Source organism: Theropithecus gelada, chromosome 3 (genome assembly GCF_003255815.1).
Source record: "Theropithecus gelada isolate Dixy chromosome 3, Tgel_1.0, whole genome shotgun sequence".
Taxonomy (NCBI): domain Eukaryota; kingdom Metazoa; phylum Chordata; class Mammalia; order Primates; family Cercopithecidae; genus Theropithecus; species Theropithecus gelada.
Genome location: NC_037670.1, coordinates 58,314,051 through 58,325,654, shown reverse-complemented (window position 1 = coordinate 58,325,654; position 11,604 = coordinate 58,314,051).

The following is an 11,604-nucleotide window of genomic DNA, read 5'->3' as shown; positions in this document are numbered from 1 at the left end:
AAAAAAAAAGCTTATCACTGGTCATCAGAGAAAAGCAAATCAAAACCACAATGAGATACCATCTCACACCAGTTAGAATGGAGATCATTAAAAAGTCAGGAAACAACAGGTGCTGGAGAGGATGTGGAGAAATAGGAACACTTTTACACTGTTGGTGGGACCGTAAACTAGTTCAACCATTGTGGAAGACAGTGTGGCGATTCCTCAAGGATCTAGAACTAGAAATGCCATTTGACACAGCGATCCCATTACTGGGTATATACCCAAAGGATTATAAATCATGCTACTATAAAGACACATGCACATGTATGTTTATTGCAGCACTATTCACAATAGCAAAAATTTAGAATCAACACAAATGTCCATCAATGATAGACTGGATTAAGAAAATGTGCACATATATACCATGGAATACTATGCAGACATAAAAAAGGATGAATTCACATCCTTTGCAGGGACATAGATGAAGCTGGAAACCATCATTCTGAGCAAACTATCACAAGGACAGAAAACCAAACAATGCATGTTCTCACTCATAGGTGGGAACTGAACAATCAGAACACTTGGACACAGGGCGGGGAACATCACACTTGGGGGCCTGACATGGGGTGGGGGGTAGGGGGAAGGATAGCATCAGGTGGAATACCTAATGTAAATGATGAGTTAGTGGGTGCAGCAAACCAACATGGCACATGTATACCTATATAACAAACCTGCATGTTGTGCGCATGTACCTTAGAACTTAAAGTATAATTAAAAAAAAATAAAAAGAAAATGAAGAACTGAAGTTTTCCCTAAACTCAACATTCTTTATCTGATTTTGTAGAAATAAAGTATATCTATCATCCATATCATTTATGTTGATGATTGCTTAAGCATGAAATAAGAGAAAAGAGAGCAGAGGGTCACTGCTCATTGCCACATACAGGTTAATGAAATCCCTGTCTTCTGTGAATGCTTTTTGCATGAAGCTGTCTTTTGGTCTTTAAATAGCTCTTCCAACGCAGCTCTTCTGACATTATTCTTCCATTAAATCATCATCAAGGTAATTGTATCCTATTGATGAAAGAATCTATTGATGCTCTATTTCCTTTTTATCAAGTAAAGGTCACGTTAAGTGAAACTCGCTGTTAAGCAAATAGCAAATAAATTGATTCCGGTAATGAATGTCTTCATCTGTATACACCACAGAGAGGAAATAATGAAACTGCAAATATAGATTTAAAATTAGTTTAACATAAATGTAAAAATATGGTAGTCTCTTGAGAAAACATTGCATAAATGAAATTCAGATGGCAGTGGGTTTCAAAGTATGGACAATTTTTCATCACTATAGAAAACTTGTACTGTAAATCCAGTAAAACACTGATACTTTTCTGTTGGTTTGAACAGTATATTTATACAACACTAAACAATTAAGAAGAATAATGAAGGATTATACAAATTTTCTTTTCTTTACCCATACAGTGTCATAATACTTATTAGGAATTTTATCTGGACTTAATTAACCAACCTTCTATATACACACATACACACACAGTAATTCTTGAAGCTCAGACTTAATTAATTACACTTTCTACCAAATCACGAAAATATCTCTTTCCATAAAATGAAACTATTCACTAAATAGAAACAACCCTAAATTTTGAATAAGGATAAATTTTGAGTCTTCTAAGCAAGTGTGAACCAAGGAATCAATTATTCCAATTCCCTATTATAGGCACAGGAACATAAAGCCAAGAGTACTCTTCAGTAAATATTCACAAGCTTCTCATCATATATGCAAATCTTAGAACCACTGCATATATTTCACACAACAAAGAGCCATTGGGAGTGCTGTGAGATGGGACTGAGAGTTGATGCTACCGTGGGGAAAGGGACTGCATGGACAAAAGGTGTGTTCCTGAGAAACGGATTCAAAGAGGGGCCTGGATTTCTTTCTTGCCAGAATGAAAGCTTTGAGAAACCAAAGATCAGCTGCACAGCACAAATTATGTGAGAAGAGGGGTTTCTATATGAAGACAATGTTAAATGTGCGGTGCTAATGGTAGGAGACTAACTCCACAGAACCCTAGAGAACGTAGGAATGCCTGATGCCCAAACCATTTTTTCCACAAATGACAATGTGGTCTTCATAACTCTGCATTTGACTCAAGAACCAAAACCATCTGGATGTCTGTATATTCTTTTGAAACCAGACTAATGGTTTCTGACATGCATAGTTATATGTGCCCCAATTATAAAAAGGTGTGTGATACCATATAACATTAAGATTCTAACATCTACCAAGACCCTTATCTTTCATGGAGGATATCACCAGTAGTCAAAGACCCTACAGAAACTCTCAAGGCCCTTAAGCAGCTGCCCAGAGGCAGCCTCTTCTGCTGGGAGTGGCAGCTTACTTTCAATAATGTGAAGTTTTAAAGCAAAGGCCTAGTCTAAGTTTGCATAGTGGGGAGGGGGCTCTTCTCAGCAATTGTTAGGCCCTGATTTAAGAATTTTTAACCAATGTAATTAGAAAGTATGTGTAAACTGGGCATTCAGAGTTGAGGCATTAAAATTAGTTCAAAATTCTAAAAATAAAGACACAAAAATCTGTTATCACACAATGACAAGTGTGGGTAATATTCCACGATGGAATGAGTAGAAGCTGGGGGTTTTAGGGAGAATGGCAAGCCATGGCAAGGAGGAATAAGGCAAACACCTGCCCCACCTCCAATCTTCCGTGTTCTTGCGGGTTTAGGGTAGGGACGGGAACTAGTGGAGAGGGCAGTGTGCTCACTGTACACTTCACACTTCTTATAAAAAAGTGTCCAATCATGTACTCTCAAAGAAAATGGCATTTCCCTCTGTTCCTATCAGAATACTGGTGGGATGGACAGAAACTCTGTCTATCCATGGACAGCATCCATTCCTAAATTGCCTTACTAGAGCCCTTTAGTTACAAAGAAGGGCAACCCACTCATCCCAGCTCAGGTGAAGGGGTCTGTCTATTGTCAGGAAGACTGTCAAGTTGCATGGAAACATAGAAAGCAGCAGAAACAGAGGTGGGCTCCACAGGAACTGGGAACTGAGAACTGAAGCCAAACTAGTCTGTCAAAGGCCCTGTTTCCCTGCATCTCCCCACACAAGGCACCAGGACTCACCAGGGAAGGAGAAGAAAGGGTGACAAAGGGCCTGCCCTGGGAGCAGAAAACCACACACACATAAATGAACTCATGTTTACAGAAAGCCATGTTGTGGGTTTTCATGAAAGGAACAGAGTTCTAGAGTAGCACACAGGAAAGGACACAATTTCATCCATCAGTCAGGGAAATTCTCCCCAGAGACGTGACTTTTCAACTGAGACCAGAAAAACAGCCAAGGGGAAGAAAGACAGGAGGCATGGGAGACTGTTTTGCACCACAGAGACTGGAGCAGAAGAAAGCCACAGCCTTGCAGCATGCCAGACGCCCCACAGCTGAGACACTGACACGCGTGGACCCTCTGCACAAAAGCTCCTGGGCTGCGTGCCTAGGATCCATCTTCTCCGAGAAAACTTAACAAAAATGCCCCCTCCTGAGTTCCCAGTGCCTTCCTTAAACATTAAGTATCGCAAAGTACTATTTATGGTCTCCAATCTTAGGATTGTCTTTTTTTTTTCTAGTTAGTTGTTTTTAATATTGTTTTTACTTATAAAATCTGTAACTCTACCTATTCAAAAATAATAAAATATTCATTTTAAGTAAACAAAGTGTAGCAGTGAACCAAATTCAGTGTGAAGTAGGCAGTGGTTCTTAGCCCTGTCTGCACATTAGAATCACCTGAGGGAGGTTTTTTGGTTGGTTTTTTAAATTAGAGATTCTCGGGGTACGTTGTGAAAGAGGGTACATGCTGTGAAAATAAATCTTGGGGCCCCCAAATCACTATGCTAAAGGGAAAAATCAAGCTGGAAACTGCTTAGGGCAAACCTGCCTCCCATTCTATCCAAAGTTACCCCTCTGCTCACTGAGACAGATGAGTATCTGTTTGCCGCGTTGGAAAGGCTTATCAGAAACTCAAAAGAATGCAACCATTAGTTCCTCTATCACCCATCTGTGACCTGAAGCCCCCTCCCTGCTTCCAGTCTTCCTGTCTTCACTTCAAGTTCTCCTGCCTTTCCAGACTGAACCAATGTACTTCTTCCATATATTGATTGATGGCTCATGCCTCCCTAAAATGTACAAAACTAAGCTGTGTCCCAACCACCTTGGGCACATGTTGTCAAGACCTCCTCAGGCTGTGTCACGGGCACATCCTCAGCCTTGGCAAAATAAACTTTCTAAATTAACTGCGACCTGTCTCAAAAGTTCGGGGTTCACATTTTGGTAACCATGGGGGGATTCTGAGTGGAGATGCCCCTGACCTTTGACAAATCTCACATCGGTGCTTGGTACCAGCATGAGCTAACTTTATGGCTCAAATCAAAAGGACAATTTGCTGATGTCTGAACACAGTCCCTCCAGAGAATCCTTGATCTCACAAAATTTGAGATCTAAAGTTTATTTTGCTGTACAACTCCACTTTTTTTTTTTTTTTTTTTTTTTTGGAGTTCTGCTTGCTTCCAACCCAAGGAAGACAAATTTTTCCTGCCTCTGTGATGATGGAAGACAAGCAACTCCTTTATAGAGTTTGAGCTGTCTTCCAACAGGGAAGATGAGTTGTTTGGGTTTTTGTTTTTCCCTGCTTCTAAGATGGTAGAGAACAGTCTACAGCCTGAGACCCATCACTAGTAAGAAACTGGTTTCGGATCTGTCTTGGAAATTCCCTTCAAATGATTATAGGTAGCATTTAACAACCAGCTCGCGTTAATTTCTGCTTAAGAGGGCTCAGAAATCATACAATTTGTGTGATCATGTTCGTTTAGCAGCATTTTGTCCTAGCTGAAATATAGTAAGAAGATTTTTTTTTAAGTTTTTTTTTTAAAGCGTTCAATGGTTAAAATCCAAGATGTGTGTGTGTGTGTGTGTGCATTTTTGTATTTGAAAGGCCTTCAGGGTTTTGTTTTTAAAAGCTAGCTTATTTATTAAAGATTTTACTCTCCTAGGACCTTGTCTTTCTTTTTGAGCAAAAGTTTTTCTTTTTCTTTTCATTTGACTGAATTCTGTTTTCACCTTTTTTATTTCTTTTTGACTAAAGTAGTTATTGCAACAGAGGGTACTCTTGGGTTTTTAAGAAAGAGTGTAGTTTAATTTTATGTTTAATTTGGCTCAAAGAAAAATAAAAGTGTCTCCCTCTAGCACCACCAGACCTTTTCTCTCTGTACCTTAAGTGAGGTAACTTTTGCTATTTGATTTTCACAAACTGAGTTGTTTAATGTGCAAATTTAGGGCTACTTAGTTGACAACTGCCTAGGGTTATCAAGAATCTGAAAGTCTAAGCTAGAGAAAAAAAAAGGGAGGTGACTTTATAAATCTATAAAATGTACTTCCAGGCCGGGCGTGGTGCCTCACGCCTGTAATCCCAGCACTTTGGGAGGCCAAGAAGGGCAGATCATGAGGTCAGGATATCGAGACCATCCCGGCTAACACCATGAAACCCTGTCTCTACTAAAAATAGAAAAAAAAATTAGCCGGGCATGGTGGCGGGTGCCTGTAGTCCCAGCTACTTGGGAGGCTGAGGCAGGAGAATGGCGTGAACCCAGGAGGCGGAGCTTGCAGTGAGCCGAGACCGCGCCACTGCACTCCAGCCTGGGCAACAGCAAGACTCCGTCTCAAAAAAATAAATTAATCAAATAAATAAATAAATAAATAAATAAATGTACTTCCATTGGCATGCCTAATATGTCTTTATATGTATTTATGTGTTGTATACAAAATGTTTCACTACTAAAAATATATAAAAGAGCTCTAACTGGTTTCATTTTTTTTTTTTTTTTTTTTTTTTTTTTTTTTTTTTTTTTTTTTTTTTGAGACGGAGTCTTGCTCTGTCGCCCAGGCTGGAGTGCAGTGGCCGGATCTCAGCTCACTGCAAGCTCCGCCTCCCGGGTTCCCGCCATTCTCCTGCCTCAGCCTCCCGAGTAGCTGGGACTACAGGCGCCTGCCACCTCGCCCGGCTTGTTTTTTGTAGTTTTAGTAGAGAGGGGGTTTCACTGTGTTCACCAGGATGGTCTCGATCTCCTGACCTCGTGATCCGCCCGTCTCGGCCTCCCAAAGTGCTGGGATTACAGGCTTGAGCCACTGCGCCCGGCCGGTTTCATTTTTAAGAAAAATAAAAGCACTTAAATCAGATACTAAAAAAGAGTGGTCACATGCTTTTTCATGTTTATGCAACAAGTAAAACCTTTTTTCTTTTGAGATGGAGTCTCACTTTTGTCTCCCAGTCTGGAGGGCAATGGCACGATCTCAGCTCACTGCAACCTCCACCTCCCTGGTTCAAGTGATTTTCCTACTTCAGCCTCCTGAGTAGCTGGGATTACAGGCGCCCGCCACCGTGCCCGGCTAATTTTTTTGTATTTTTAGTAGAGACAGTGTTTCACCATGTTGGCCAGGCTGGTCTCAAACTCCTGACCTCAGGTTATCTGCCCGCCTCGGGCCCACAAAGTGTTGGGATTACAGGCATGAGCCACTGCTCCCGGCCAAATTTTGTTTTTTTTTTTTTTTGAGACGGAGTCTCACTCTGTTGCCCAGGCTGGAGTGCAGTGGCGTGATCTCAGCTCACAGCAACCTCTGCCTCCTGGGTTCAAGTGACTCTCCTGTCTCAGCCTCCTGAGTAGCTCCAGGCTGGTCTCGAACTCCTGAGCTCAGGTAATCCACCCACCTCAGCCTCCCAAAGTGCAAGGATTATAGGCGTGAGCCACCGCGCACGGCCAGTAAATTCTTTAATAAATACACTAGCTTTAAAATTATTCGTAAAGAAATATTAGAGGTTGGACACGGTGGCTCTTGCCTGTAATCCCAGCAATCTGGGAGGCCAAGATGGGCAGATCACCTGAGTTCAGGAGTTGGAGACCAGCCTGACCAATGTGGTGAAACCCCATCTCTACTAAAAATACAAAAGTTAGCCAGGAGTAGTGGCATATGCCTGTAATCCCAGCTACTTGGGAGGCTGAGGCAGGAGAATCGGTTGAACCCAGGAAGAGGAGGTTGCAGTGAGCCAAGATAGTGCCACTGCACTCCAGCCTAGGTAACAAGAGTGAAACTTAGTCTCAAAAAAAAAAAAAAGAAAATTAGAAATATCTTAAGAATTGCCAACATGCATTTTTTGTTTTGCATTTATTAATCAAACAATTTCATACTTATCCCTGATAAATACTGTAAGATGTCAAAATTTGTCATAGGGGTTTCAAAACTATAAACCCTGCCCAAAACAGAATGATGTTTGCTTGTGTAATTTTTAATAAATAAGACATTGATAGGGGTTTACTGAAAATAGCTGCATCTTGAATTTAGTAAGATTACCATAACTTCTAATCCTGGGGCTTTAGGCAGTCTAGTCCATTGGCAGTAAGGAGGTTTGTTTTGAGAAAGCACTGTTATCTTTGTTTCAAAGCTATAAGCTAATTTCCTCCCAAAGTTGGTTCAGCTGATGCCCAGGAATGCACAAGTACAGCGTGGAGGTTAAGAGCAATATGGAGTCAATTAGGGCAAATCTTGTTTCACTCTGTTATAATTTTGCAGTAGCAGTTTCATAACTTTAAATTCATGATTATCAGAGTTTTCATAAATAATCTAGGTAAACAATTAAATGTAATGAGATAAATACTTATAATATACTTATACTATATAGATAAACCGGTCATAATTTAGAATATAAAGTTATATTAAGTTAAATAATAGATACTTCATTATTGGGGTATTTTCCAATAAATATATATTGTAGGAAAACGTTCTTGCAAAAAAAAAAAAAAAAGTGTGTCCTTTTTTAAAAAAAGGTTAAAATTTTTTGTCTAATTCAAAGCTTAAAGGTTATACATAAAACAATGTAAAAGGAACCAGGAAATAAACTCTCTAAATTAACTAAGACCTGTCCCAAATTTTCAGGGTTCACAATGTACAGATTTGTTGCACACATATACTGTGTAATGGTGAGGTTTGGGCTTCAAATGGACCCATCACCCAAATTATAAATGTTGTTCTCTAATTACTACCTAAGCTAAACTTCCATTTACTCTTAGACCATTAGACTCTTTGCGGCTGGCAATGTAATACTGCTCACTATGACAACAGGAAGCTTTTGGCTAAAATAATTTTCATTTCATTACAGGGGAGCTTTCTCATGCCCTGTCTTTGCAGTCACCTATGCTTCTTTGTCTTGCATTATGCCTACCTACATTGAGACCAACGCCAGACCCTCTCCCCGACATCCACTCTTATGGTGGACCTTTCATTATGATACAGACTGGCTGGAAATTCACTGAAGCATTTTTCAGTACTACCTTCTCTAACATGCAAGGGACTTTAAGATTAATATAGTAACCATTTGTGTTCATTCGCCAATAAACATTTGAACCTCTATCCTGTGTCAGGCACTGTTTTGTTTGTGGAACACATCCATGAAAACAACAAGGATCTCTGCTTTTGTAGAGTTTACACCCTAAAATTGCCTCTTACAAAGTTAATAGGGATTAATTTTATAACAACAGTAGTTATAACATACCTGTGTGCCACCCTTTCCACATTTTTACAGCATTGGGGGGTCCAAGGTCGCCATCCTAGGAGAGCTTATGAGTGTTCTGGTTCTTTACAAAAGTGTGAGAGTTGTCCTCATAGGGCAGGTCACATGGGGGCCAGGAGAGAGTTCAAGCACAAATAGTCAAATGCCTGCCAGGTAACACTAGGCATTATTCTGAGGGCATCCATGGAAGGCCCACACCCCACAGGAGGCAAAGCCACACAGTTTTTCTTCCAGAACAGTTGGTGTTATTCCCTCCAAATTCATTCCCTGCAAGGAAATGGTCTACAAATACAGGCTAAGCTCTCCCTGGGTGCTTCCCTGGTGTGGCCCAAGAAGTACTGGCCTCTGTCTAAGAGGGAGCCTCATTCCCTCCCTCACTTCCTACCAGGTCAGGCCTCCTTCTCTCCTAGCCCACACCCCAATTCCTATAGGATCCGCTGGTTTCTTCCCAAACCCAAGAGCAGGTGAGGATGACAGTGGTCTCTTCCTTCCTCTACACGCCTACTTCCTTCTAGTTCTACTGTTATGCCATATACTACCCTGTGCCTTCCTATCCTCAAGATTTACCTTTGATTCTCAAAAGGCCTGTCCTATACATTGAATAAAACTTGAACTTTGACTTTGTACAGCTCCTTTTACTCACTCCACACTAGTCCCTTCTTCGGCAGGCAGTGTGTTGCCTCTGACTGATTTGGGAAAAGTAAATTTTCAAGTCATCAGGTAAAAAAAGCACAAAGTTGATTGTTTCTTGATACTATCTTATTGTCACAGCTTCTCTTGAAGCAATGTGCCAAGTCTAAGAAACTTTGAGGAACAAAACATGTATCCATCCTTTGAGACAACACCGTATTACCTCTAGTATCTGCCTTTGGGAATCCAACATATCCTAAAATTTTCCTCTACAATATATGCTCCTCAAGAAAACCTTTCTCACCCCACCCGATACACACAAGCTGGTATAAGTATTATGAATACTCTCACGAATGCCTCCAATGCAGGAGCCAATGGGCTCTTGATAAAACTAAAATCTTCTGTCTCCTCTAGTAGCATCAGCATCACCTGGGAGTCCATGCAATCTCAGAAATGTGAAATCTCAGCCCCCTCCCACACTTCCCAAACTGGGATCTGCAGCAAGACCTTCAGGTGGTTCATCTGCACACTGCAGTGTGGGAAGCTCTGCTCCTAGCACCACCAGCACATGAAGAGCGGGCCTCAGAACCACGCCCTCCTCTGTCCTCCAGTCTCACTGCCTTGCCTCAGTGAATCTCACTACGTTGCCTCACTACTCTCAGGAAAAGAAGGGCAAAAACCATCATGCCCTTAATTCCTACTCACTTCAGAAGACCAAGACTCCTGACCATCCCTCATAAGCCGCTCTCTTATTTCTCTGATTCCATTTTTCACCCTTCCTTAAGTCCCGAAATCCTTCCACGCTGCCCTTCAGAATCCATGGTCAGTTATAGAGAATCTCAAACACTTCAACCTCATTTCAGAACATTTCCTTTCCCCTTATGCTGTTCCAGCACTGTATAGCCTGTAGCCCTATTCACGGAGATTTCATTCCCTCTCCCATCCTAGTCACAACACTGGGGCTGGAGGGCAGGCAGCTTCTCCTTGTTCCTCAAAGCAACTTCCAGATCATCCTCTTCTCACACCTCCACCCTCCAGTTCTGACACGTGTAGCATCTACTACCCCTCCTAACAGTATTCATCTGAAACAGCACTCACCTCCAGTCATCGTACCCTCACACCATGCCCCAGAAGACTCTGGCTCCTGGCTTGCTGTCCTTCTTTCCAACCCTACTTCTATGGTAATTCACAGTAATTTAATATCCACAAACATAATCCTTCTCAATACAGTGGCCTCCCAGCTTCTTGACTTCCTCACCTCCAAGAATCTTGATTTTCAACCTGTATTAGCTACTGAATCCCATGGTCTTTCCAATGTTATAACTGGTCATTACCAATAACTACAGGCCCTCCATAATTCGAATCCAAGCATTGTACTTTGCAACCAGCAATTCTACCTTTCCAGTTAATTCTCCTTAGGACCTCAATTGAAACAAACCTGTACCTCTCCGGTACACAGTCTATGTTGCCCCTCACCCACATCTTGCCTTCTACTTCTCACCTAGTTTGAATTCCATGGAACTACTCTATCACTCTCTGACATGTGTCCTCAACCTCACTGTCTCCTCCTGTCATCTCCTCCTTGGAAAGAGTCTGATTCTGTACCCATATGCTCCTTCATCAGCAAGAATGAGTTACTCCCACTGCCACTTGAACCACAGACTCCCTTTCTTCTCATTCCCTCCTTATCAATTTTCCCCTCTCAGACCATTCCTAGCACCATAAAAACACACTGCTAGTTCTCTCATATTAAAAATAAATCCCCTCTCAACCTGAATACCCCTTTAACCTACTGCCCTTTACAAAAATCACAGGAGCAGTTTGTCCATACTCCTTAACTCTCCATCGTCTTTTGAACCACCCCAGCCAGGCCCTCCGGATTACAACCAACCTCTACATTGCTAAGTCTGTGTCAAACCTCTATCTTTATCTCACACAACCTATCGGCAGCATTTGGTTCACCTGCTCACTGATTCCTGGAAACCCTTTCTTCTGGCTTCATGATTCGCAAATCCGTATCTCTAGTTGAAACATCGCTTTGGAACTCCAGACCAGTACATCCAACTGCACATTCAACCTCTACTTCACTAACAAGTATTTCAAACCAGCGTTCCCCAAACCGAACTCCTAGCCATTTTCCAACATCTACCCTTCTCCTCATCTTCCCCATTTTAGCAACTGCAATCTCACCAGGCTTTCATTGTTTGTCAGTGATATGTAATTATTCACAAAGGAGAACTATTTTGATGCCTAGTTGATGCTCAGATGCTTTGAGATTGAATTAAACAAATTAAAGTACTTTTTCTATTTTTTTTCGAGACAGAGTCTCACTCTGTCGCC